The sequence below is a fragment of the Oncorhynchus clarkii genome, unplaced genomic scaffold, assembly GCF_045791955.1.
Source record: "Oncorhynchus clarkii lewisi isolate Uvic-CL-2024 unplaced genomic scaffold, UVic_Ocla_1.0 unplaced_contig_2103_pilon_pilon, whole genome shotgun sequence".
Taxonomy (NCBI): Eukaryota; Metazoa; Chordata; class Actinopteri; order Salmoniformes; family Salmonidae; genus Oncorhynchus; species Oncorhynchus clarkii.
In genome coordinates this window covers 148,535-172,980 of record NW_027260993.1, presented here as the reverse complement: position 1 = coordinate 172,980, position 24,446 = coordinate 148,535, and the positions used below count along the sequence as shown (strand labels likewise).

Genomic DNA, 24,446 nt, shown 5'->3' with positions numbered 1-24,446 from the left:
AGTGTATCACAAATCCAGTGGGTCAGAAGTTTACATACACTAAGTTGGCTGTGCCTTTAAACAGTTTGGAAAATTCCCGAAAATGATGTCATGGCTTAGAAGCTTAGAAGCTTCTGATAGGTTAATTGACATCCTTTGAGTCAATTGGAGGTGTACCTGTAGATGTATTTCAAGGCCTACCTTCAAACTCAGTGCCTCTTTGCTTGACTCCATGGGAAAACCAAAGGAAATCAGCCAAGACCTCAGAAAAAAAATGTAGACCTCCACAAATCTGGTTCATCCTTGGGAGCAATTTCCAAACGCCTGAAGGTACCTCGCTCATCTGTAGAAACAATAGTACGCAAGTATAAACACCATGGGACCACGCAGGAGTCATACCGCTCAGGAAGGAGACTCGTTCTGTCTCCTAGAGATTAACGTACTTTGGGTCGAAAAGTGCAAATCCATCCCAGAACAACAGCAAAGGACCTTGTGAAGATGCTGGAGGAAACAGGTACAAAATGGTCTATATCCACAGGCAAACGAGTCCTATATCGAACAGGGGGAGGCTCCCAAGCCGAAGAACACATCCCAACCGTGAAGCACAGCATCATGTTGTGGGGGTGCTTTGCTGCAGGAGGGTCTGGTGCACCACTAGAACACCTGGGAAGGACACTGCAGGGCAAATCAGTTTGCAATTTGAAGTGTGCGACAACCTACTAAATTCATAGTGACAGGTTGCACAAGTAAACAAGGAGCATAGACTATTTCCCTGACTGGGAATCGAACCCGGGCCGCGGCGGTGAGAGCACCGAATCCTAACCACTAGACCACCAGGGAAGGGTCCTACAGTGCAAATTGGTTCCCAGTGTGAGCTGGTACATATGTGCGATAACTTTCCATATTCATAGTGACAGGTTGCACAAGTAAACATGTAGCAAAAGAGTAGTTCCCTGACCGGGAATCGAACCCGGGCCGCGGCGGTGAGAGCGCCGAATCCTAACCACTAGACCACCAGGGAAGGGTACTAGAGTGAAAATCGGTTCCCAGTGTGAGCTGGTACATACAGTTGAAGTCGTAAGTTTCCATCCACTTAGGCTGGAGTCATTAAAACCTGTTTGTCAACCCCTCCACACATTTCTTGTTAACAAACTATAGTTTTGGCAGTCGGTTAGGACATCTACTTTGTGCATGACACAAGTAATTTTTCCAACAATTGTTTACAGACCGATTATTTCACTTATAATTCAGTGTATCACAAATCCAGTGGGTCAGAAGTTTACATACACTAAGTTGGCTGTGCCTTTAAACAGTTTGGAAAATTCCCGAAAATGATGTCATGGCTTAGAAGCTTAGAAGCTTCTGATAGGTTAATTGACATCCTTTGAGTCAATTGGAGGTGTACCTGTAGATGTATTTCAAGGCCTACCTTCAAACTCAGTGCCTCTTTGCTTGACTCCATGGGAAAACCAAAGGAAATCAGCCAAGACCTCAGAAAAAAAATGTAGACCTCCACAAATCTGGTTCATCCTTGGGAGCAATTTCCAAACGCCTGAAGGTACCTCGCTCATCTGTAGAAACAATAGTACGCAAGTATAAACACCATGGGACCACGCAGGAGTCATACCGCTCAGGAAGGAGACTCGTTCTGTCTCCTAGAGATGAACGTACTTTGGGTCGAAAAGTGCAAATCCATCCCAGAACAACAGCAAAGGACCTTGTGAAGATGCTGGAGGAAACAGGTACAAAATGGTCTATATCCACAGGCAAACGAGTCCTATATCGAACAGGGGGAGGCTCCCAAGCCGAAGAACACATCCCAACCGTGAAGCACAGCATCATGTTGTGGGGGTGCTTTGCTGCAGGAGGGTCTGGTGCACCACTAGAACACCTGGGAAGGACACTGCAGGGCAAATCAGTTTGCAATTTGAAGTGGTACATATGTGCGACAACCTACTAAATTCATAGTGACAGGTTGCACAAGTAAACAAGGAGCATAGACTATTTCCCTGACCGGGAATCGAACCCGGGCCGCGGCGGTGAGAGCGCCGAATCCTAACCACTAGACCACCAGGGAAGGGTCCTACAGTGCAAATTGGTTCCCAGTGTGAGCTGGTACATATGTGCGATAACCTTCCATATTCATAGTGACGAAGTCGGCAGTCGGTTTTGGCAGTCGGTTAGGACATCTACTTTGTGCATGACACAAGTAATTTTTCCAACAATTGTTTACAGACCGATTATTTCACTTATAATTCAGTGTATCACAAATCCAGTGGGTCAGAAGTTTACATACACTAAGTTGGCTGTGCCTTTAAACAGTTTGGAAAATTCCCGAAAATGATGTCATGGCTTAGAAGCTTAGAAGCTTCTGATAGGTTAATTGACATCCTTTGAGTCAATTGGAGGTGTACCTGTAGATGTATTTCAAGGCCTACCTTCAAACTCAGTGCCTCTTTGCTTGACTCCATGGGAAAACCAAAGGAAATCAGCCAAGACCTCAGAAAAAAAATGTAGACCTCCACAAATCTGGTTCATCCTTGGGAGCAATTTCCAAACGCCTGAAGGTACCTCGCTCATCTGTAGAAACAATAGTACGCAAGTATAAACACCATGGGACCACGCAGGAGTCATACCGCTCAGGAAGGAGACTCGTTCTGTCTCCTAGAGATGAACGTACTTTGGGTCGAAAAGTGCAAATCCATCCCAGAACAACAGCAAAGGACCTTGTGAAGATGCTGGAGGAAACAGGTACAAAATGGTCTATATCCACAGGCAAACGAGTCCTATATCGAACAGGGGGAGGCTCCCAAGCCGAAGAACACATCCCAACCGTGAAGCACAGCATCATGTTGTGGGGGTGCTTTGCTGCAGGAGGGTCTGGTGCACCACTAGAACACCTGGGAAGGACACTGCAGGGCAAATCAGTTTGCAATTTGAAGTGGTACATATGTGCGACAACCTACTAAATTCATAGTGACAGGTTGCACAAGTAAACAAGGAGCATAGACTATTTCCCTGACCGGGAATCGAACCCGGGCCGCGGCGGTGAGAGCGCCGAATCCTAACCACTAGACCACCAGGGAAGGGTCCTACAGTGCAAATTGGTTCCCAGTGTGAGCTGGTACATATGTGCGATAACCTTCCATATTCATAGTGACAGGTTGCACAAGTAAACATGTAGCAAAAGAGTAGTTCCCTGACCGGGAATCGAACCCGGGCCGCGGCGGTGAGAGCGCCGAATCCTAACCACTAGACCACCAGGGAAGGGTACTAGAGTGAAAATCGGTTCCCAGTGTGAGCTGGTACATACAGTTGAAGTTGTAAGTTTCCATCCACTTAGGCTGGAGTCATTAAAACCTGTTTGTCAACCCCTCCACACATTTCTTGTTAACAAACTATAGTTTTGGCAGTCGGTTAGGACATCTACTTTGTGCATGACACAAGTAATTTTTCCAACAATTGTTTACAGACCGATTATTTCACTTATAATTCAGTGTATCACAAATCCAGTGGGTCAGAAGTTTACATACACTAAGTTGGCTGTGCCTTTAAACAGTTTGGAAAATTCCCGAAAATGATGTCATGGCTTAGAAGCTTAGAAGCTTCTGATAGGTTAATTGACATCCTTTGAGTCAATTGGAGGTGTACCTGTAGATGTATTTCAAGGCCTACCTTCAAACTCAGTGCCTCTTTGCTTGACTCCATGGGAAAACCAAAGGAAATCAGCCAAGACCTCAGAAAAAAAATGTAGACCTCCACAAATCTGGTTCATCCTTGGGAGCAATTTCCAAACGCCTGAAGGTACCTCGCTCATCTGTAGAAACAATAGTACGCAAGTATAAACACCATGGGACCACGCAGGAGTCATACCGCTCAGGAAGGAGACTCGTTCTGTCTCCTAGAGATGAACGTACTTTGGGTCGAAAAGTGCAAATCCATCCCAGAACAACAGCAAAGGACCTTGTGAAGATGCTGGAGGAAACAGGTACAAAATGGTCTATATCCACAGGCAAACGAGTCCTATATCGAACAGGGGGAGGCTCCCAAGCCGAAGAACACATCCCAACCGTGAAGCACAGCATCATGTTGTGGGGGTGCTTTGCTGCAGGAGGGTCTGGTGCACCACTAGAACACCTGGGAAGGACACTGCAGGGCAAATCAGTTTGCAATTTGAAGTGGTACATATGTGCGACAACCTACTTAATTCATAGTGACAGGTTGCACAAGTAAACAAGGAGCATAGACTATTTCCCTGACCGGGAATCGAACCCGGGCCGCGGCGGTGAGAGCGCCGAATCCTAACCACTAGACCACCAGGGAAGGGTCCTACAGTGCAAATTGGTTCCCAGTGTGAGCTGGTACATATGTGCGATAACCTTCCATATTCATAGTGACAGGTTGCACAAGTAAACATGTAGCAAAAGAGTAGTTCCCTGACCGGGAATCGAACCCGGGCCGCGGCGGTGAGAGCGCCGAATCCTAACCACTAGACCACCATGGGACCACGCAGGAGTCATACCGCTCAGGAAGGAGACTCGTTCTGTCTCCTAGAGATGAACGTACTTTGGGTCGAAAAGTGCAAATCCATCCCAGAACAACAGCAAAGGACCTTGTGAAGATGCTGGAGGAAACAGGTACAAAATGGTCTATATCCACAGGCAAACGAGTCCTATATCGAACAGGGGGAGGCTCCCAAGCCGAAGAACACATCCCAACCGTGAAGCACAGCATCATGTTGTGGGGGTGCTTTGCTGCAGGAGGGTCTGGTGCACCACTAGAACACCTGGGAAGGACACTGCAGGGAAAATCAGTTTGCAATTTGAAGTGGTACATATGTGCGACAGGTTGCGTGACAGGTTGCGTGACATAGTGACAGGTTGCACAAGTAAACATGTAGCAAAAGAGTAGTTCCCTGACCGGGAATCGAACCCGGGCCGCGGCGGTGAGAGCGCCGAATCCTAACCACTAGACCACCATGGGACCACGCAGGAGTCATACCGCTCAGGAAGGAGACTCGTTCTGTCTCCTAGAGATGAACGTACTTTGGGTCGAAAAGTGCAAATCCATCCCAGAACAACAGCAAAGGACCTTGTGAAGATGCTGGAGGAAACAGGTACAAAATGGTCTATATCCACAGGCAAACGAGTCCTATATCGAACAGGGGGAGGCTCCCAAGCCGAAGAACACATCCCAACCGTGAAGCACAGCATCATGTTGTGGGGGTGCTTTGCTGCAGGAGGGTCTGGTGCACCACTAGAACACCTGGGAAGGACACTGCAGGGCAAATCAGTTTGCAATTTGAAGTGGTACATATGTGCGACAACCTACTAAATTCATAGTGACAGGTTGCACAAGTAAACAAGGAGCATAGACTATTTCCCTGACCGGGAATCGAACCCGGGCCGCGGCGGTGAGAGCGCCGAATCCTAACCACTAGACCACCAGGGAAGGGTCCTACAGTGCAAATTGGTTCCCAGTGTGAGCTGGTACATATGTGCGATAACCTTCCATATTCATAGTGACAGGTTGCACAAGTAAACATGTAGCAAAAGAGTAGTTCCCTGACCGGGAATCGAACCCGGGCCGCGGCGGTGAGAGCGCCGAATCCTAACCACTAGACCACCAGGGAAGGGTACTAGAGTGAAAATCGGTTCCCAGTGTGAGCTGGTACATACAGTTGAAGTCGTAAGTTTCCATCCACTTAGGCTGGAGTCATTAAAACCTGTTTGTCAACCCCTCCACACATTTCTTGTTAACAAACTATAGTTTTGGCAGTCGGTTAGGACATCTACTTTGTGCATGACACAAGTAATTTTTCCAACAATTGTTTACAGACCGATTATTTCACTTATAATTCAGTGTATCACAAATCCAGTGGGTCAGAAGTTTACATACACTAAGTTGGCTGTGCCTTTAAACAGTTTGGAAAATTCCCGAAAATGATGTCATGGCTTAGAAGCTTAGAAGTTTCTGATAGGTTAATTGACATCCTTTGAGTCAATTGGAGGTGTACCTGTAGATGTATTTCAAGGCCTACCTTCAAACTCAGTGCCTCTTTGCTTGACTCCATGGGAAAACCAAAGGAAATCAGCCAAGACCTCAGAAAAAAAATGTAGACCTCCACAAATCTGGTTCATCCTTGGGAGCAATTTCCAAACGCCTGAAGGTACCTCGCTCATCTGTAGAAACAATAGTACGCAAGTATAAACACCATGGGACCACGCAGGAGTCATACCGCTCAGGAAGGAGACTCGTTCTGTCTCCTAGAGATGAACGTACTTTGGGTCGAAAAGTGCAAATCCATCCCAGAACAACAGCAAAGGACCTTGTGAAGATGCTGGAGGAAACAGGTACAAAATGGTCTATATCCACAGGCAAACGAGTCCTATATCGAACAGGGGGAGGCTCCCAAGCCGAAGAACACATCCCAACCGTGAAGCACAGCATCATGTTGTGGGGGTGCTTTGCTGCAGGAGGGTCTGGTGCACCACTAGAACACCTGGGAAGGACACTGCAGGGCAAATCAGTTTGCAATTTGAAGTGGTACATATGTGCGACAACCTACTAAATTCATAGTGACAGGTTGCACAAGTAAACAAGGAGCATAGACTATTTCCCTGACCGGGAATCGAACCCGGGCCGCGGCGGTGAGAGCGCCGAATCCTAACCAGTAGACCACCAGGGAAGGGTCCTACAGTGCAAATTGGTTCCCAGTGTGAGCTGGTACATATGTGCGATAACCTTCCATATTCATAGTGACAGGTTGCACAAGTAAACATGTAGCAAAAGAGTAGTTCCCTGACCGGGAATCGAACCCTGGCCGCGGCGGTGAGAGCGCCGAATCCTAACCACTAGACCACCAGGGAAGGGTACTAGAGTGAAAATCGGTTCCCAGTGTGAGCTGGTACATACAGTTGAAGTCGTAAGTTTCCATCCACTTAGGCTGGAGTCATTAAAACCTGTTTGTCAACCCCTCCACACATTTCTTGTTAACAAACTATAGTTTTGGCAGTCGGTTAGGACATCTACTTTGTGCATGACACAAGTAATTTTTCCAACAATTGTTTACAGACCGATTATTTCACTTATAATTCAGTGTATCACAAATCCAGTGGGTCAGAAGTTTACATACACTAAGTTGGCTGTGCCTTTAAACAGTTTGGAAAATTCCCGAAAATGATGTCATGGCTTAGAAGCTTAGAAGTTTCTGATAGGTTAATTGACATCCTTTGAGTCAATTGGAGGTGTACCTGTAGATGTATTTCAAGGCCTACCTTCAAACTCAGTGCCTCTTTGCTTGACTCCATGGGAAAACCAAAGGAAATCAGCCAAGACCTCAGAAAAAAAATGTAGACCTCCACAAATCTGGTTCATCCTTGGGAGCAATTTCCAAACGCCTGAAGGTACCTCGCTCATCTGTAGAAACAATAGTACGCAAGTATAAACACCATGGGACCACGCAGGAGTCATACCGCTCAGGAAGGAGACTCGTTCTGTCTCCTAGAGATGAACGTACTTTGGGTCGAAAAGTGCAAATCCATCCCAGAACAACAGCAAAGGACCTTGTGAAGATGCTGGAGGAAACAGGTACAAAATGGTCTATATCCACAGGCAAACGAGTCCTATATCGAACAGGGGGAGGCTCCCAAGCCGAAGAACACATCCCAACCGTGAAGCACAGCATCATGTTGTGGGGGTGCTTTGCTGCAGGAGGGTCTGGTGCACCACTAGAACACCTGGGAAGGACACTGCAGGGCAAATCAGTTTGCAATTTGAAGTGGTACATATGTGCGACAACCTACTAAATTCATAGTGACAGGTTGCACAAGTAAACAAGGAGCATAGACTATTTCCCTGACCGGGAATCGAACCCGGGCCGCGGCGGTGAGAGCGCCGAATCCTAACCACTAGACCACCAGGGAAGGGTCCTACAGTGCAAATTGGTTCCCAGTGTGAGCTGGTACATATGTGCGATAACCTTCCATATTCATAGTGACAGGTTGCACAAGTAAACATGTAGCAAAAGAGTAGTTCCCTGACCGGGAATCGAACCCGGGCCGCGGCGGTGAGAGCGCCGAATCCTAACCACTAGACCACCAGGGAAGGGTACTAGAGTGAAAATCGGTTCCCAGTGTGAGCTGGTACATACAGTTGAAGTCGTAAGTTTCCATCCACTTAGGCTGGAGTCATTAAAACCTGTTTGTCAACCCCTCCACACATTTCTTGTTAACAAACTATAGTTTTGGCAGTCGGTTAGGACATCTACTTTGTGCATGACACAAGTAATTTTTCCAACAATTGTTTACAGACCGATTATTTCACTTATAATTCAGTGTATCACAAATCCAGTGGGTCAGAAGTTTACATACACTAAGTTGGCTGTGCCTTTAAACAGTTTGGAAAATTCCCGAAAATGATGTCATGGCTTAGAAGCTTAGAAGTTTCTGATAGGTTAATTGACATCCTTTGAGTCAATTGGAGGTGTACCTGTAGATGTATTTCAAGGCCTACCTTCAAACTCAGTGCCTCTTTGCTTGACTCCATGGGAAAACCAAAGGAAATCAGCCAAGACCTCAGAAAAAAAATGTAGACCTCCACAAATCTGGTTCATCCTTGGGAGCAATTTCCAAACGCCTGAAGGTACCTCGCTCATCTGTAGAAACAATAGTACGCAAGTATAAACACCATGGGACCACGCAGGAGTCATACCGCTCAGGAAGGAGACTCGTTCTGTCTCCTAGAGATGAACGTACTTTGGGTCGAAAAGTGCAAATCCATCCCAGAACAACAGCAAAGGACCTTGTGAAGATGCTGGAGGAAACAGGTACAAAATGGTCTATATCCACAGGCAAACGAGTCCTATATCGAACAGGGGGAGGCTCCCAAGCCGAAGAACACATCCCAACCGTGAAGCACAGCATCATGTTGTGGGGGTGCTTTGCTGCAGGAGGGTCTGGTGCACCACTAGAACACCTGGGAAGGACACTGCAGGGCAAATCAGTTTGCAATTTGAAGTGGTACATATGTGCGACAACCTACTAAATTCATAGTGACAGGTTGCACAAGTAAACAAGGAGCATAGACTATTTCCCTGACCGGGAATCGAACCCGGGCCGCGGCGGTGAGAGCGCCGAATCCTAACCACTAGACCACCAGGGAAGGGTCCTACAGTGCAAATTGGTTCCCAGTGTGAGCTGGTACATATGTGCGATAACCTTCCATATTCATAGTGACAGGTTGCACAAGTAAACATGTAGCAAAAGAGTAGTTCCCTGACCGGGAATCGAACCCGGGCCGCGGCGGTGAGAGCGCCGAATCCTAACCACTAGACCACCAGGGAAGGGTACTAGAGTGAAAATCGGTTCCCAGTGTGAGCTGGTACATACAGTTGAAGTCGTAAGTTTCCATCCACTTAGGCTGGAGTCATTAAAACCTGTTTGTCAACCCCTCCACACATTTCTTGTTAACAAACTATAGTTTTGGCAGTCGGTTAGGACATCTACTTTGTGCATGACACAAGTAATTTTCCAACAATTGTTTACAGACCGATTATTTCACTTATAATTCAGTGTATCACAAATCCAGTGGGTCAGAAGTTTACATACACTAAGTTGGCTGTGCCTTTAAACAGTTTGGAAAATTCCCGAAAATGATGTCATGGCTTAGAAGCTTAGAAGCTTCTGATAGGTTAATTGACATCCTTTGAGTCAATTGGAGGTGTACCTGTAGATGTATTTCAAGGCCTACCTTCAAACTCAGTGCCTCTTTGCTTGACTCCATGGGAAAACCAAAGGAAATCAGCCAAGACCTCAGAAAAAAAATGTAGACCTCCACAAATCTGGTTCATCCTTGGGAGCAATTTCCAAACGCCTGAAGGTACCTCGCTCATCTGTAGAAACAATAGTACGCAAGTATAAACACCATGGGACCACGCAGGAGTCATACCGCTCAGGAAGGAGACTCGTTCTGTCTCCTAGAGATGAACGTACTTTGGGTCGAAAAGTGCAAATCCATCCCAGAACAACAGCAAAGGACCTTGTGAAGATGTTGGAGGAAACAGGTACAAAATGGTCTATATCCACAGGCAAACGAGTCCTATATCGAACAGGGGGAGGCTCGCAAGACGAAGAACACATCCCAACCGTGAAGCACAGCATCATGTTGTGGGGGTGCTTTGCTGCAGGAGGGTCTGGTGCACCACTAGAACACCTGGGAAGGACACTGCAGGGCAAATCAGTTTGCAATTTGAAGTGGTACATATGTGCGACAACCTACTAAATTCATAGTGACAGGTTGCACAAGTAAACAAGGAGCATAGACCATTTCCCTGACCGGGAATCAAACCCGGGCCGCGGCGGTGAGAGCGCCGAATCCTAACCACTAGACCACCAGGGAAGGGTCCTACAGTGCAAATTGGTTCCCAGTGTGAGCTGGTACATATGTGCGATAACCTTCCATATTCATAGTGACAGGTTGCACAAGTAAACATGTAGCAAAAGAGTAGTTCCCTGACCGGGAATCGAACCCGGGCCGCGGCGGTGAGAGCGCCGAATCCTAACCACTAGACCACCAGGGAAGGGTACTAGAGTGAAAATCGGTTCCCAGTGTGAGCTGGTACATACAGTTGAAGTCGTAAGTTTCCATCCACTTAGGCTGGAGTCATTAAAACCTGTTTGTCAACCCCTCCACACATTTCTTGTTAACAAACTATAGTTTTGGCAGTCGGTTAGGACATCTACTTTGTGCATGACACAAGTAATTTTTCCAACAATTGTTTACAGACCGATTATTTCACTTATAATTCAGTGTATCACAAATCCAGTGGGTCAGAAGTTTACATACACTAAGTTGGCTGTGCCTTTAAACAGTTTGGAAAATTCCCGAAAATGATGTCATGGCTTAGAAGCTTAGAAGCTTCTGATAGGTTAATTGACATCCTTTGAGTCAATTGGAGGTGTACCTGTAGATGTATTTCAAGGCCTACCTTCAAACTCAGTGCCTCTTTGCTTGACTCCATGGGAAAACCAAAGGAAATCAGCCAAGACCTCAGAAAAAAATGTAGACCTCCACAAATCTGGTTCATCCTTGGGAGCAATTTCCAAACGCCTGAAGGTACCTCGCTCATCTGTAGAAACAATAGTACGCAAGTATAAACACCATGGGACCACGCAGGAGTCATACCGCTCAGGAAGGAGACTCGTTCTGTCTCCTAGAGATGAACGTACTTTGGGTCGAAAAGTGCAAATCCATCCCAGAACAACAGCAAAGGACCTTGTGAAGATGTTGGAGGAAACAGGTACAAAATGGTCTATATCCACAGGCAAACGAGTCCTATATCGAACAGGGGGAGGCTCCCAAGACGAAGAACACATCCCAACCGTGAAGCACAGCATCATGTTGTGGGGGTGCTTTGCTGCAGGAGGGTCTGGTGCACCACTAGAACACCTGGGAAGGACACTGCAGGGCAAATCAGTTTGCAATTTGAAGTGGTACATATGTGCGACAACCTACTAAATTCATAGTGACAGGTTGCACAAGTAAACAAGGAGCATAGACCATTTCCCTGACCGGGAATCAAACCCGGGCCGCGGCGGTGAGAGCGCCGAATCCTAACCACTAGACCACCAGGGAAGGGTCCTACAGTGCAAATTGGTTCCCAGTGTGAGCTGGTACATATGTGCGATAACCTTCCATATTCATAGTGACAGGTTGCACAAGTAAACATGTAGCAAAAGAGTAGTTCCCTGACCGGGAATCGAACCCGGGCCGCGGCGGTGAGAGCACCGAATCCTAACCACTAGACCACCAGGGAAGGGTCCTACAGTGCAAATTGGTTCCCAGTGTGAGCTGGTACATATGTGCGATAACTTTCCATATTCATAGTGACAGGTTGCACAAGTAAACATGTAGCAAAAGAGTAGTTCCCTGACCGGGAATCGAACCCGGGCCGCGGCGGTGAGAGCGCCGAATCCTAACCACTAGACCACCAGGGAAGGGTACTAGAGTGAAAATCGGTTCCCAGTGTGAGCTGGTACATACAGTTGAAGTCGTAAGTTTCCATCCACTTAGGCTGGAGTCATTAAAACCTGTTTGTCAACCCCTCCACACATTTCTTGTTAACAAACTATAGTTTTGGCAGTCGGTTAGGACATCTACTTTGTGCATGACACAAGTAATTTTTCCAACAATTGTTTACAGACCGATTATTTCACTTATAATTCAGTGTATCACAAATCCAGTGGGTCAGAAGTTTACATACACTAAGTTGGCTGTGCCTTTAAACAGTTTGGAAAATTCCCGAAAATGATGTCATGGCTTAGAAGCTTAGAAGCTTCTGATAGGTTAATTGACATCCTTTGAGTCAATTGGAGGTGTACCTGTAGATGTATTTCAAGGCCTACCTTCAAACTCAGTGCCTCTTTGCTTGACTCCATGGGAAAACCAAAGGAAATCAGCCAAGACCTCAGAAAAAAAATGTAGACCTCCACAAATCTGGTTCATCCTTGGGAGCAATTTCCAAACGCCTGAAGGTACCTCGCTCATCTGTAGAAACAATAGTACGCAAGTATAAACACCATGGGACCACGCAGGAGTCATACCGCTCAGGAAGGAGACTCGTTCTGTCTCCTAGAGATGAACGTACTTTGGGTCGAAAAGTGCAAATCCATCCCAGAACAACAGCAAAGGACCTTGTGAAGATGCTGGAGGAAACAGGTACAAAATGGTCTATATCCACAGGCAAACGAGTCCTATATGGAACAGGGGGAGGCTCCCAAGCCGAAGAACACATCCCAACCGTGAAGCACAGCATCATGTTGTGGGGGTGCTTTGCTGCAGGAGGGTCTGGTGCACCACTAGAACACCTGTGAAGGACACTGCAGGGCAAATCAGTTTGCAATTTGAAGTGGTACATATGTGCGACAACCTACTAAATTCATAGTGACAGGTTGCACAAGTAAACAAGGAGCATAGATTATTTCCCTGACCGGGAATCGAACCCGGGCCGCGGCGGTGAGAGCGCCGAATCCTAACCACTAGACCACCAGGGAAGGGTCCTACAGTGCAAATTGGTTCCCAGTGTGAGCTGGTACATATGTGCGATAACCTTCCATATTCATAGTGACAGGTTGCACAAGTAAACATGTAGCAAAAGAGTAGTTCCCTGACCGGGAATCGAACCCGGGCGGTGAGAGCGCCGAATCCTAACCACTAGACCACCAGGCGCCGACAGAGATGGCCGCCTCGCTTCGCGTTCCTAGGAAACTATGCAGTTTTTTGTTTTTTTACGTGTTATTTCTTACATTAGTACCCCAGGTCATCTTAGGTTTCATCACATACAGTCGAGAAGAACTACTGAATATAAGATCAGCGTCAACTCACCATCAGTACGACCAAGAATACGCTTTTCGCGACGCGGATCCTGTGCTCTGCCTTACAAACAGGACAACGGAGTGGATCCCATGCAGCGACCCAAAAAAACGACTCCGAAAAAGAGGGAAACGAGGCGGTCTTCTGGTCAGACTCCGGAGACGGGCACATCGTGCACCATTCCCTAGCATTCTTCTTGCCAATGTCCAGTCTCTTGACAACAAGGTTGATGAAATCCGAGCAAGGGTAGCATTCCAGAGGGACATCAGAGACTGTAACGTTCTTTGCTTCACGGAAACGTGGCTTACTGGAGAGACGCTATCCGAAGCGGTGCAGCCAACAGGTTTCTCCACGCATCGCGCAGACAGGAAAAAACATCTTTCTGGTAAAAAGAGGGGCGGGGGCGTATGCCTTATGACTAACGTGACATGGTGTGATGAAAGAAACATACAGGAACTCAAATCCTTCTGTTCACCTGATTTAGAATTCCTCACAATCAAATGTAGACCGCATTATCTACCAAGAGAATTCTCTTCGATTATAATCACAGCCGTATATATCCCCCCCCAAGCAGACACATCGTTGGCTCTGAATGAACTTTATTTGACTCTTTGCAAACTGGAAACCATTTATCCGGAGGCTGCATTCATTGTAGCTGGGGATTTTAACAAGGCTAATCTGAAGACAAGACTCCCCAAATTTTATCAGCATATCGATTGCGCAACCAGGGGTGGAAAGACCTTGGATCATTGTTACTCTAACTTCCGCGACGCATATAAGGCCCTGCCCCGCCCCCCTTTCGGAAAAGCTGACCACGACTCCATTTTGTTGATCCCTGCCTACAGACAGAAACTAAAACAAGAGGCTCCCACGCTGAGGTCTGTCCAACGCTGGTCCGACCAAGCTGACTCCACACTCCAAGACTGCTTCCATCACGTGGACTGGGACATGTTTCGTATTGCGTCAGACAACAACATTGACGATTACGCTGATTTGGTGTGCGAGTTCATTAGAACGTGCGTTGAAGATGTCGTTCCCATAGCAACGATTAAAACATTCCCTAACCAGAAACCGTGGATTGATGGCAGCATTCGTGTGAAACTGAAAGCGCAAACCACTGCTTTTAATCAGGGCAAGGTGTCTGGTAACATGACCGAATACAAACAGTGCAGCTATTCCCTCCGCAAGGCTATCAAACAAGCTAAGCGTCAGTACAGAGACAAAGTAGAATCTCAATTCAACGGCTCAGACACAAGAGGCATGTGGCAGGGTCTACAGTCAATCACGGACTACAGGAAGAAATCCAGCCCAGTCACGGACCAGGATGTCCTGCTCCCAGGCAGACTAAATAACTTTTTTGCCCGCTTTGAGGACAATACAGTGCCACTGACACGGCCTGCAACGAAAACTTGCGGTCTCTCCTTCACTGCAGCCGAGGTGAGTAAGACATTTAAACGTGTTAACCCTCGCAAGGCTGCAGGCCCAGACGGCATCCCCAGCCGCGCCCTCAGAGCATGCGCAGACCAGCTGGCCGGTGTGTTTACGGACATATTCAATCAATCCCTATACCAGTCTGCTGTTCCCACATGCTTCAAGAGGGCCACCATTGTTCCTGTTCCCAAGAAAGCTAAGGTAACTGAGCTAAACGACTACCGCCCCGTAGCACTCACTTCCGTCATCATGAAGTGCTTTGAGAGACTAGTCAAGGACCATATCACCTCCACCCTACCTGACACCCTAGACCCACTCCAATTTGCTTACCGCCCAAATAGGTCCACAGACGATGCAATCTCAACCACACTGCACACTGCCCTAACCCATCTGGACAAGAGGAATACCTATGTGAGAATGCTGTTCATTGACTACAGCTCGGCATTCAACACCATAGTACCCTCCAAACTCGTCATCAAGCTCGAGACCCTGGGTCTCGACCCCGCCCTGTGCAACTGGGTACTGGACTTCCTGACGGGCCGCCCCCAGGTGGTGAGGGTAGGCAACAACATCTCCTCCCCGCTGATCCTCAACACTGGGGCCCCACAAGGGTGCGTTCTGAGCCCTCTCCTGTACTCCCTGTTCACCCACGACTGCGTGGCCACGCACGCCTCCAACTCAATCATCAAGTTTGCGGACGACACAACAGTGGTAGGCTTGATTACCAACAACGACGAGACGGCCTACAGGGAGGAGGTGAGGGCCCTCGGAGTGTGGTGTCAGGAAAATAACCTCACACTCAACGTCAACAAAACTAAGGAGATGATTGTGGACTTCAGGAAACTGCAGAGGGAACACCCCCCTATCCACATCGATGGAACAGTAGTGGAGAGGGTAGCAAGTTTTAAGTTCCTCGGCATACACATCACAGACAAACTGAATTGGTCCACTCACACAGACAGCATTGTGAAGAAGGCGCAGCAGCGCCTCTTCAACCTCAGGAGGCTGAAGAAATTCGGCTTGTCACCAAAAGCACTCACAAACTTCTACAGATGCACAATCGAGAGCATCCTGGTGGGCTGTATCACCGCCTGGTACGGCAACTGCTCCGCCCTCAACCGTAAGGCTCTCCAGAGGGTAGTGAGGTCTGCACAACGCATCACCGGGGGCAAACTACCTGCCCTCCAGGACACCTACACCACCCGATGTCACAGGAAGGCCATAAAGATCATCAAGGACATCAACCACCCGAGCCACTGCCTGTTCACCCCGCTATCATCCAGAAGGCGAGGTCAGTACAGGTGCATCAAAGCTGGGACCGAGAGACTGAAAAACAGCTTCTATCTCAAGGCTATCAGACTGTTAAACAGCCACCACTAACATTGAGTGGCTGCTGCCAACACACTGACACTGACTCAACTCCAGCCACTTTAATAATGGGAATAGATGGGAAATGATGTAAATATATCACTAGCCACTTTAAACAATGCTACCTTATATAATGTTACTTACCCTACATTATTCATCTCATAGGCATACGTATATACTGTACTCTATATCATCGACTGTATCCTTATGTAATACATGTATCACTAGCCACTTTAACTATGCCACTTTGTTTACATACTCATCTCATATGTATATACTGTACTCGATACAATCTACTGTATCTGCCTATGCTGCTCTGTACCATCACTCATTCATATATCCTTATGTACATATTCTTTATCCCCTCACACTGTGTACAAGACAGTAGTTTTGGAATTGTTAGTTAGATTACTTGTTGGTTATTACTGCATTGTCGGAACTAGAAGCACAAGCATTTCGCTACACTCGCATTAACATCTGCTAACCATGTGTATGTGACAAATAAAATTTCATTTGATTTGATTTGATTTAGAGTGAAAATCGGTTCCCAGTGTGAGCTGGTACATACAGTTGAAGTCGTAAGTTTCCATCCACTTAGGCTGGAGTCATTAAAACCTGTTTGTCAACCCCTCCACATCATGGGACCACGCAGGAGTCATACCGCTCAGGAAGGAGACTCGTTCTGCCTCCTAGAGATGAACGTACTTTGGGTCGAAAAGTGCAAATCCATCCCAGAACAACAGCAAAGGACCTTGTGAAGATGCTGGAGGAAACAGGTACAAAATGGTCTATATCCACAGGCAAACGAGTCCTATATCGAACAGGGGGAGGCTCCCAAGCCGAAGAACACATCCCAACCGTGAAGCACAGCATCATGTTGTGGGGGTGCTTTGCTGCAGGAGGGTCTGGTGCACCACTAGAACACCTGGGAAGGACACTGCAGGGCAAATCAGTTTGCAATTTGAAGTGGTACATATGTGCGACAACCTACTAAATTCATAGTGACAGGTTGCACAAGTAAACAAGGAGCATAGACTATTTCCCTGACCGGGAATCGAACCCTGGCCACGGCGGTGAGAGCGCCGAATCCTAACCACTAGACCACCAGGGAAGGGTCCTACAGTGCAAATTGGTTCCCAGTGTGAGCTGGTACATATGTGCGATAACCTTCCATATTCATAGTGACAGGTTGCACAAGTAAACATGTAGCAAAAGAGTAGTTCCCTGATCGGGAATCGAACCCGGGCCGCGGCGGTGAGAGCGCCGAATCCTAACCACTAGACCACCAGGGAAGGGTACTAGAGTGAAAATCGGTTCCCAGTGTGAGCTGGTACATACAGTTGAAGTCGTAAGTTTCCAGCCACTTAGGCTGGAGTCATTAAAACCTGTTTGTCAACCCCTCCACACATTTCTTGTTAACAAACTATAGTTTTGGCAGTCGGATAGGACATCTACTTTGTGCATGACACAAGTAATTTTTCCAACAATTGTTTACAGACCGATTATTTCACTTATAATTCAGTGTATCACAAATCCAGTGGGTCAGAAGTTTACATACACTAAGTTGGCTGTGCCTTTAAACAGTTTGGAAAATTCCCGAAAATGATGTCATGGCTTAGAAGCTTAGAAGCTTCTGATAGGCTAATTGACATCCTTTGAGTCAATTGGAGGTGTACCTGTAGATGTATTTCAAGGCCTACCTTCAAACTCAGTGCCTCTTTGCTTGACTCCATGGGAAAACCAAAGGAAATCAGCCAAGACCTCAGAAAAAAAATGTAGACCTCCACAAATCTGGTTCATCCTTGGGAGCAATTTCCAAACGCCTGAAGGTACCTCGCTCATCTGTAGAAACAATAGTACGCAAGTATAAACACCATGGGACCACGCAGGAGTCATACCGCTCAGGAAGGAGACGCGTTCTGTCTCCTAGAGATGAACGTACTTTGGGTCGAAAAGTGCAAATCCATCCCAGAACAACAGCAAAGGACCTTGTGAAGATGCTGGAGGAAACAGGTACAAAATGGTCTATATCCACAGGCAAACGAGTCCTATATCAAAAAGGGGGATGCCTGGGAAGGCGAAGAACCTGACCAACGCCCCGGCTGTGTTCCAAGCGCTCATAAACGATGTGCTTAGGGATATGCTTAACATCTTTGTTTTCGTTTACTTGGATGACATCCTCATCTTTTCGAGCTCCCTTCAAGAACACACATAGCATGTCAGACAAGTACTCAAACGCCTCCTAGACAGCCATTTGTACTTTAAGCCGAAAAAAATGTGAATTCCATTCCTCCCGAGTATAATTCCTGGGATTTGTAGTGGAACCCGGTCAAGTCCAAATGGACTCCTGGAAGGTAGTGGCGGTAGCGGATTGACCCACCCCCAAGTCCGTTAAGGAAGTTCAGCGTTTCCTGGGCTTCACAAACTTTTACCGCAAGTTCATCAAGAACTTCAGCTTGGTGGCAGCCCCTCTCTCAGCTTTAACCAAGGGTGGCAACGCAAGGTTTCTTTGGGGAAAAGAAGCTGAGACGGCCTTCCAAGGACTCAAGCAGTGCATCCTCTCTGCTCCCATCCTGATACTACCGACTGCGGATTAACCATTTGTGGTGGAGGTAGACGCATCAGAGGTTGGTGTTGGAGCTGTTCTGTCGCAGAGGGGTAAAGACAAGAAGCTCCACCGTTGCGCCTTCTTCTCATACCGGCTTACCCCGGCCGAGAGGAACTACGATGTGGCGGATCGTGAACTCCTAGCGGTTAAAATGGCATTGAAGGAATGGAGACACTGGCTCGAGGGGGCTTCTCAACTGTTTCAAGTGCTTACGGACCACAAAAATCTGGAGTATATCCAGCAGTCGAAGCGGTTGAACTCCAGACAAGCTCAATGGTCTCTTTTCTTCAATCGACTCCAGTTTATCCTTACCTATCGGCCCGGTCAAAGAATCTCAAACCGGACGCCTTGTCCCGAGTCTACGCTCCTGCCATTCGAGAAGATACTGACATGCCTGTCCTTCCTGCCGCTAAGATCGTGGCCCCGATCTCGTGGCAAGTTGTGGATACCGTGAGATGAACTCAAGCTATCGAACTGGGTCTGAAAGGAGGTCCTGCCAATCGGTTGTTTGTCCCCAAGGCAGCGAGGACCCAGGTCCTTCTGTGGGGGCACTCCTCTCGCCTCACCTGCCACCCGGGCGTAGGTCGCACCTTGGAGTTCATCCAGCGAATGTTCTGGTGGCCCACCATAAAAGAAGACATTGCCGCTTTCGTCAAGGCCTGTCCCGTGTGCTGCCAGGGCAAATCTTCTCTCCTCCGCCCTCAAGGACTCCTTCACCCTTTATCTATTCCCCACCGTTCCTGGTCCCATATCTCGTTGGACTTTATTACTGGCCTTCCTCCGTCCCATGGTAATACTACTATCCTAGTCATCATTGACAGGTTTTCTAAGGTGGCCAGGTTCGCCCCCTTGACTAAGTTACCTTCTGCCAAGGAAACGGCTGAGTTGGTAATTAACCATGTGTTCCGAGTCTTCGGCATTCCTCAAGATATGGTTTCCGACAGAGGTCCCCAGTTCGCCTCAAGGTTTTGGAAGGCCTTCTGCCAACTCATAGGGGCCACTGCCAGTCTATCTTCAGGGTACCACCCGGAGTCCAGCGGCCAAACCGAGAGGATGAATCAAGAGCTGGAAACCGCCCTCAGATGTATGGCCTCCAACAACCCGTCCACATGGTCGTCCTTCATTGTTTGGGCCGAGTACGCGCACAACACCTTGCGCTCCTCCTCCACTGGTATGTCCCCGCACGAGAGTCAGTTTGGCTATACCCCTCCATTGTTCCCGGACCAGGAGGCAGAAGTCGGAGTGCCTTCAGCCTTGAAGTTCATCAGACGCTGTCGGCTTACGTGGAGGAAGACCCGTCTTAATCTTCTGCGTGCCTCACAGCGGTACCAACGACAAGCCAACAGACATTGCTGTCCCGGGCCTACCCTGCGCCCCAGCCAGAGAGTCTGGCTCTCCACAAAAAATGTACCGCTACGGGTGGAGTCTCGCAAGCTGTCACAGAAATACATTGGTCCCATTAAGGTTGCCAGGAGAGTAAACCCCGTTACATATCGCCTGCACTTAACCAGATCCCTTAAGATTAATCCCACGTTTCACATTTCCTTATTAAAACCTGTTATTTTTTCTCCCCTTGTCCCGGCAGGCAGACCTCCCCCTCCGCCCCGTGTTATCGGAGGCCAGCCGGCTTATACCATCCATCGGATAATGGATTCCCGCCGGGTGCAGCGGTCCTGGCAGTATCTGGTGGACTGGGAAGGCTACGGTCCCAAGGAGCGCTCCTGGGTTCCTGCCAAAGACATACTGGACCCTGACCTCATTCGACAGTTCAGGGCCCTCCACCCCGAGAAAGCTGGTAGGAACGTCAGGAGCCGTTCCTAGGGGGGGGGGGGGGGGGGGGGGGGGGGGGGGGGATTCTGTCAGGATTTGGCCAGGATTGTTCCGGTTTTGGCCAGTAGATGCCCGCATTGTGCTTTTTTGACCCTTTTGTTTTCCCTTGTTTCCAGTTATTATTTGCACCTGTGCCTCGTTTCACTTGAATGTATTTAAACCCTTAGTTTTCCTCAGTTCTTTGCTCTGTGTTTGAATGTTAGCACCCAGCCACAGCGATGCTGTGAACATTTGTTACTCCAGTTGGACTCTCTTGTGGTATTCTGTTTTTGTTCTCGTTTATTTATTTTTGATTATCTTTTGAGGCTTTTTCCCTGCTGTACCTACCACCTTGTGGATTTACATTTTGACTTAGAGGATTACCTTTTTCTCTTGCTATTACTTTTGACGTTGTGGATTTATATTTTTGCCTGAAGAACCTTACTTTTTACTTTATTAAAACACCGTCTCAAGTACTGCTGTGTCTGCCTCATCTTCTGGGTTTTGCCGACTATTAGTGGCTCAGTTTGCTAAGTGACTGTTTCTCACACTGGAGACCTGAGTTCGTAACCTGGTCCTGACAAGTTTAAAGTCTTTATGTTAAGAATTGACTGATCTACACAGGGTTGAATGCAGTCATTTTCACATTTGCAGGTTTTGTACATCAAAATAACTTTTGGGTGAATTTAACCACTTCCGGCTGCTCCAGGAAGCTTAGAATCAACAAAGGTAGACCTCATAGTGGCCTGATTGATTGTCATCGAAGACAGGTTCATAAGACATTTATATCCCACATAGGCTTCAGGTTGAATTAGGGGAGCAGGCAATGTATTCCTACGAGGAGAGAAGTCATTGAAAACGGTTTGATGTAAACACCTTATTTTAACTTTTAAGGGTTAATGCCACACGGTCAAGGTTGGGCTTGCACAGATCGGGAGGACCTCAGGAATGTTCCTGAGGTCGAATTGTGCTTCTAACCCTAACTGTTCTCTCGCTGTCACCCAAAAGCACTTGCAATTTAGGGCCAGGCTTCATTATGAGCTCAGACCCTTTGAAACAGAACCTATGACACCATTTTAAGGCACTTCCGGTTGACACAGGTAGCTGAAAGTGAACACATATCCTCCTTTGGGTAGGCACTTATAGAATATTGAGTTTTAAGTCTTTACGTTAAGAACGGACTTATTTACGGAGGGTTTAGTGAGTGTGTGTTATTTCAGAAAATCACAAAAAATCACAGAAATCTCGCAGAGCTTCGAAGCACACTTTAAAAATATTCGTATGAACATGTTGCAACTGGATCTGTAACTTAAAAAAACAACTTTTTTCCGTTTAGGGGAAAAGGCTCCGTCGTGATTGGTGATGTTTTGTACATTTGCAATATGATTCCATCTGCCCTCTTGTGGGATTTACCGGGACAGCGGAAAAATGACCAACATTTGAAAATTTTATTAACCTGTTGAATCTATGGGGGCGCTATTTCATTATTGGATAAAAAAACGTGCCCGTTTTAAGCGCAATATTTTGTCACGAAAAGATGCTCGACTATGCATATAATTGACAGCTTTGGAAAGAAAACAGTTTGACGTTTCCAAAACTGCAAAGATATTATCTGTGAGTGCCACAGAACTCATGCTACAGGCGAAACCAAGATGAAACTTCAAACAGGAAATGAGCAGAATTTCTGAGGCTCTGTTTTCCATTGTCTTCTTATATGGCTGTGAATGCACCAGGAACGAGCCTGCCCTTTCTGTCGTTTCTTCAAGATGTCTGCAGCATTGTGACGTATTTGTAGGCATATCATTGGAAGATTGGCCATAAGAGACTACATTTTCCAGGGGTCCGTCCCGTGTCCTTTGTCTAAATTGGTGCGTAATCTTCAGCTGCAGGCATTTTCTCCTGGGATTCAGAACAGCAGGCACACTTCCACGAACGATATATCATCGAAGAGATCTGTGAAAAACACCTTGAGGATTGGTTCTAAACAACGTTTGCCATGTTTCAGTCGATATTATGGAGTTAAGTTTGGTAGCCAAACGTGACGCACCAAACGGAGCGATTTCTCCTAAACAAATAATCTTTCAGGAAAAACTGAACATTTGCTATCTAACAGAGTCTCCTCATTGAAAACATCTGAAGTTCTTCAAAGGTAAATTATTTTATTTGAATGCTTTTCTGTTTTTTGTGAAAATGTTGTGGTAAAAAATGTTATGGTAATGAGCTTGAGGCTGTATTCACGATCCCGGATCCGGGATGGCTAAGTGCAAGAGGAAACCGAATGTCTGAGAGATTTCGTTTGATGACTTCCCAGAAGATCCAGCCCTGCTGCACGGCCCGACGCCGTCCACGAATTTTAGAAACGTTGTCGGACGTCTAGTAAGGGACCGTACATTTGCAATGTGGACTTTCTCACTAACCATATGGCGAATGTCAAAATGTTCCCTTAAGGTATGTCATGGCTTTAGAAGCTTCTGATAGGCTAATTGACATCATTTGAGTCAATTGGAGGTGTACCTGTAGATGTATTTCAAGGCCTACCTTCAATTACAGTGCCTCTTTGCTTGACTCCATGGGAAAACCAAAAGAAATCAACCAAGACCTCAGAAAAAAATGTGGACCTCCACAAGTATGGTTCATCCTTGGGAGCAATTTCCAAACGCCTGAAGGTACCTTGTTTATCTGTAGAAACAATAGTACGCAAGTATAAACACCATGGGACCACGCAGGAGTCATACCGCTCAGGAAGGAGACTCGTTCTGTCTCCTAGAGATGAACGTACTTTGGGTCGAAAAGTGCAAATCAATCCCAGAACAAAAGCAAAGGACCTTGTGAAGATGCTGGAGGAAACAGGCACAAAAGTATCTATATCCACAGGCAAACGAGTCCTATATCGACATAACCTGAAAGGCCGCTCAGCGAGGAAGAAGCTACTGCTCCAAAGCAATTTCCAAACCCCCGAAGTTCCCACGTTCATCTGTACAAACAATAGTACGCAAGTAGAAACAGAATGGGACCAGGCAGGCGTCATTCCGCTCAGGAAGGAGACGCGCTCTGTCTCCTAGAGATGAACGTACTTTGGGTCGAAAAGTGCAAATCAATCCCAGAACAACAGCAAAGGACCTTGCGAAGATCCTGGAGGAAACAGTCACAAAAGTATCTACAGTGCCTTGCGAAAGTATTCGGCCCCCTTGAACTTTGCGACCTTTTGCCACATTTCAGGCTTCAAACATAAAGATATAAAACTGTATGTTTTTGTGAAGAATCAACAAGAAGTGGGACACAATCATGAAGTGGAACGACATTTATTGGATATTTCAAACTTTTTTAACAAATCAAAAACTGAAAAATTGGGAGTGCAAAATGATTCAGCCCCCTTAAGTTAATACTTTGTAGCACCACCTTTTGCTGCGATTACAGCTGTAAGTCGCTTGGGGTATGTCTCTATCAGTTTTGCACATCGAGAGATTGAAATGTTTTCCCATTCCTCCTTGCAAAACAGCTCGAGCTCAGTGAGGTTGGATGGAGAGCATTTGTGAACAGCAGCTTTCAGTTCTTCCCACAGATTCTCGATTGGATTCAGGTCTGGACTTTGACTTGGCCATTCTAACACCTGGATATGTTTATTTTTGAACCATTCCATTGTAGATTTTGCTTTATGTTTTGGATCATTGTCTTGTTGGAAGACAAATCTCCGTCCCAGTCTCAGGTCTTTTGCAGACTCCATCAGGTTTTCTTCCAGAATGGTCCTGTATTTGGCTCCATCCATCTTCCCATCAATTTTAACCATCTTCCCTGTCCCTGCTGAAGAAAAGCAGGCCCAAACCATGATGCTGCCACCACCATGTTTGACAGTGGGGATGGTGTGTTCAGGGTGATGAGC

General features: G+C 46.9%; 14 non-coding genes across 14 annotated transcripts; all 14 read right to left on the bottom strand.

Moving 5' to 3' along the window:
• Positions 1–928: 928 nt before the first annotated feature.
• On the bottom strand, positions 929–1,000 carry trnae-cuc (transfer RNA glutamic acid (anticodon CUC)). Its single transcript has one exon. It is a non-coding gene; the product is annotated as a tRNA-Glu (tRNA).
• A 984-nt stretch (positions 1,001–1,984) lies between these two features.
• On the bottom strand, positions 1,985–2,056 carry trnae-cuc (transfer RNA glutamic acid (anticodon CUC)). The gene has a single exon. It is a non-coding gene; the product is annotated as a tRNA-Glu (tRNA).
• A 937-nt stretch (positions 2,057–2,993) lies between these two features.
• Positions 2,994–3,065, bottom strand: trnae-cuc (transfer RNA glutamic acid (anticodon CUC)). Its single transcript has one exon. It is a non-coding gene; the product is annotated as a tRNA-Glu (tRNA).
• Positions 3,066–3,174: 109 nt separating this feature from the next.
• On the bottom strand, positions 3,175–3,246 carry trnae-cuc (transfer RNA glutamic acid (anticodon CUC)). Its single transcript has one exon. It is a non-coding gene; the product is annotated as a tRNA-Glu (tRNA).
• Positions 3,247–4,230: 984 nt separating this feature from the next.
• On the bottom strand, positions 4,231–4,302 carry trnae-cuc (transfer RNA glutamic acid (anticodon CUC)). Its single transcript has one exon. It is a non-coding gene; the product is annotated as a tRNA-Glu (tRNA).
• A 1,056-nt stretch (positions 4,303–5,358) lies between these two features.
• Positions 5,359–5,430, bottom strand: trnae-cuc (transfer RNA glutamic acid (anticodon CUC)). The gene has a single exon. It is a non-coding gene; the product is annotated as a tRNA-Glu (tRNA).
• Positions 5,431–5,539: 109 nt separating this feature from the next.
• Positions 5,540–5,611, bottom strand: trnae-cuc (transfer RNA glutamic acid (anticodon CUC)). Its single transcript has one exon. It is a non-coding gene; the product is annotated as a tRNA-Glu (tRNA).
• Positions 5,612–7,832: 2,221 nt separating this feature from the next.
• trnae-cuc (transfer RNA glutamic acid (anticodon CUC)) lies at positions 7,833–7,904 on the bottom strand. Its single transcript has one exon. It is a non-coding gene; the product is annotated as a tRNA-Glu (tRNA).
• A 109-nt stretch (positions 7,905–8,013) lies between these two features.
• On the bottom strand, positions 8,014–8,085 carry trnae-cuc (transfer RNA glutamic acid (anticodon CUC)). Its single transcript has one exon. It is a non-coding gene; the product is annotated as a tRNA-Glu (tRNA).
• A 984-nt stretch (positions 8,086–9,069) lies between these two features.
• On the bottom strand, positions 9,070–9,141 carry trnae-cuc (transfer RNA glutamic acid (anticodon CUC)). Its single transcript has one exon. It is a non-coding gene; the product is annotated as a tRNA-Glu (tRNA).
• Positions 9,142–9,250: 109 nt separating this feature from the next.
• trnae-cuc (transfer RNA glutamic acid (anticodon CUC)) lies at positions 9,251–9,322 on the bottom strand. The gene has a single exon. It is a non-coding gene; the product is annotated as a tRNA-Glu (tRNA).
• Positions 9,323–10,486: 1,164 nt separating this feature from the next.
• trnae-cuc (transfer RNA glutamic acid (anticodon CUC)) lies at positions 10,487–10,558 on the bottom strand. The gene has a single exon. It is a non-coding gene; the product is annotated as a tRNA-Glu (tRNA).
• A 1,345-nt stretch (positions 10,559–11,903) lies between these two features.
• trnae-cuc (transfer RNA glutamic acid (anticodon CUC)) lies at positions 11,904–11,975 on the bottom strand. The gene has a single exon. It is a non-coding gene; the product is annotated as a tRNA-Glu (tRNA).
• Positions 11,976–12,959: 984 nt separating this feature from the next.
• trnae-cuc (transfer RNA glutamic acid (anticodon CUC)) lies at positions 12,960–13,031 on the bottom strand. The gene has a single exon. It is a non-coding gene; the product is annotated as a tRNA-Glu (tRNA).
• Between the last annotated feature and the right edge of the window lie 11,415 nt (positions 13,032–24,446).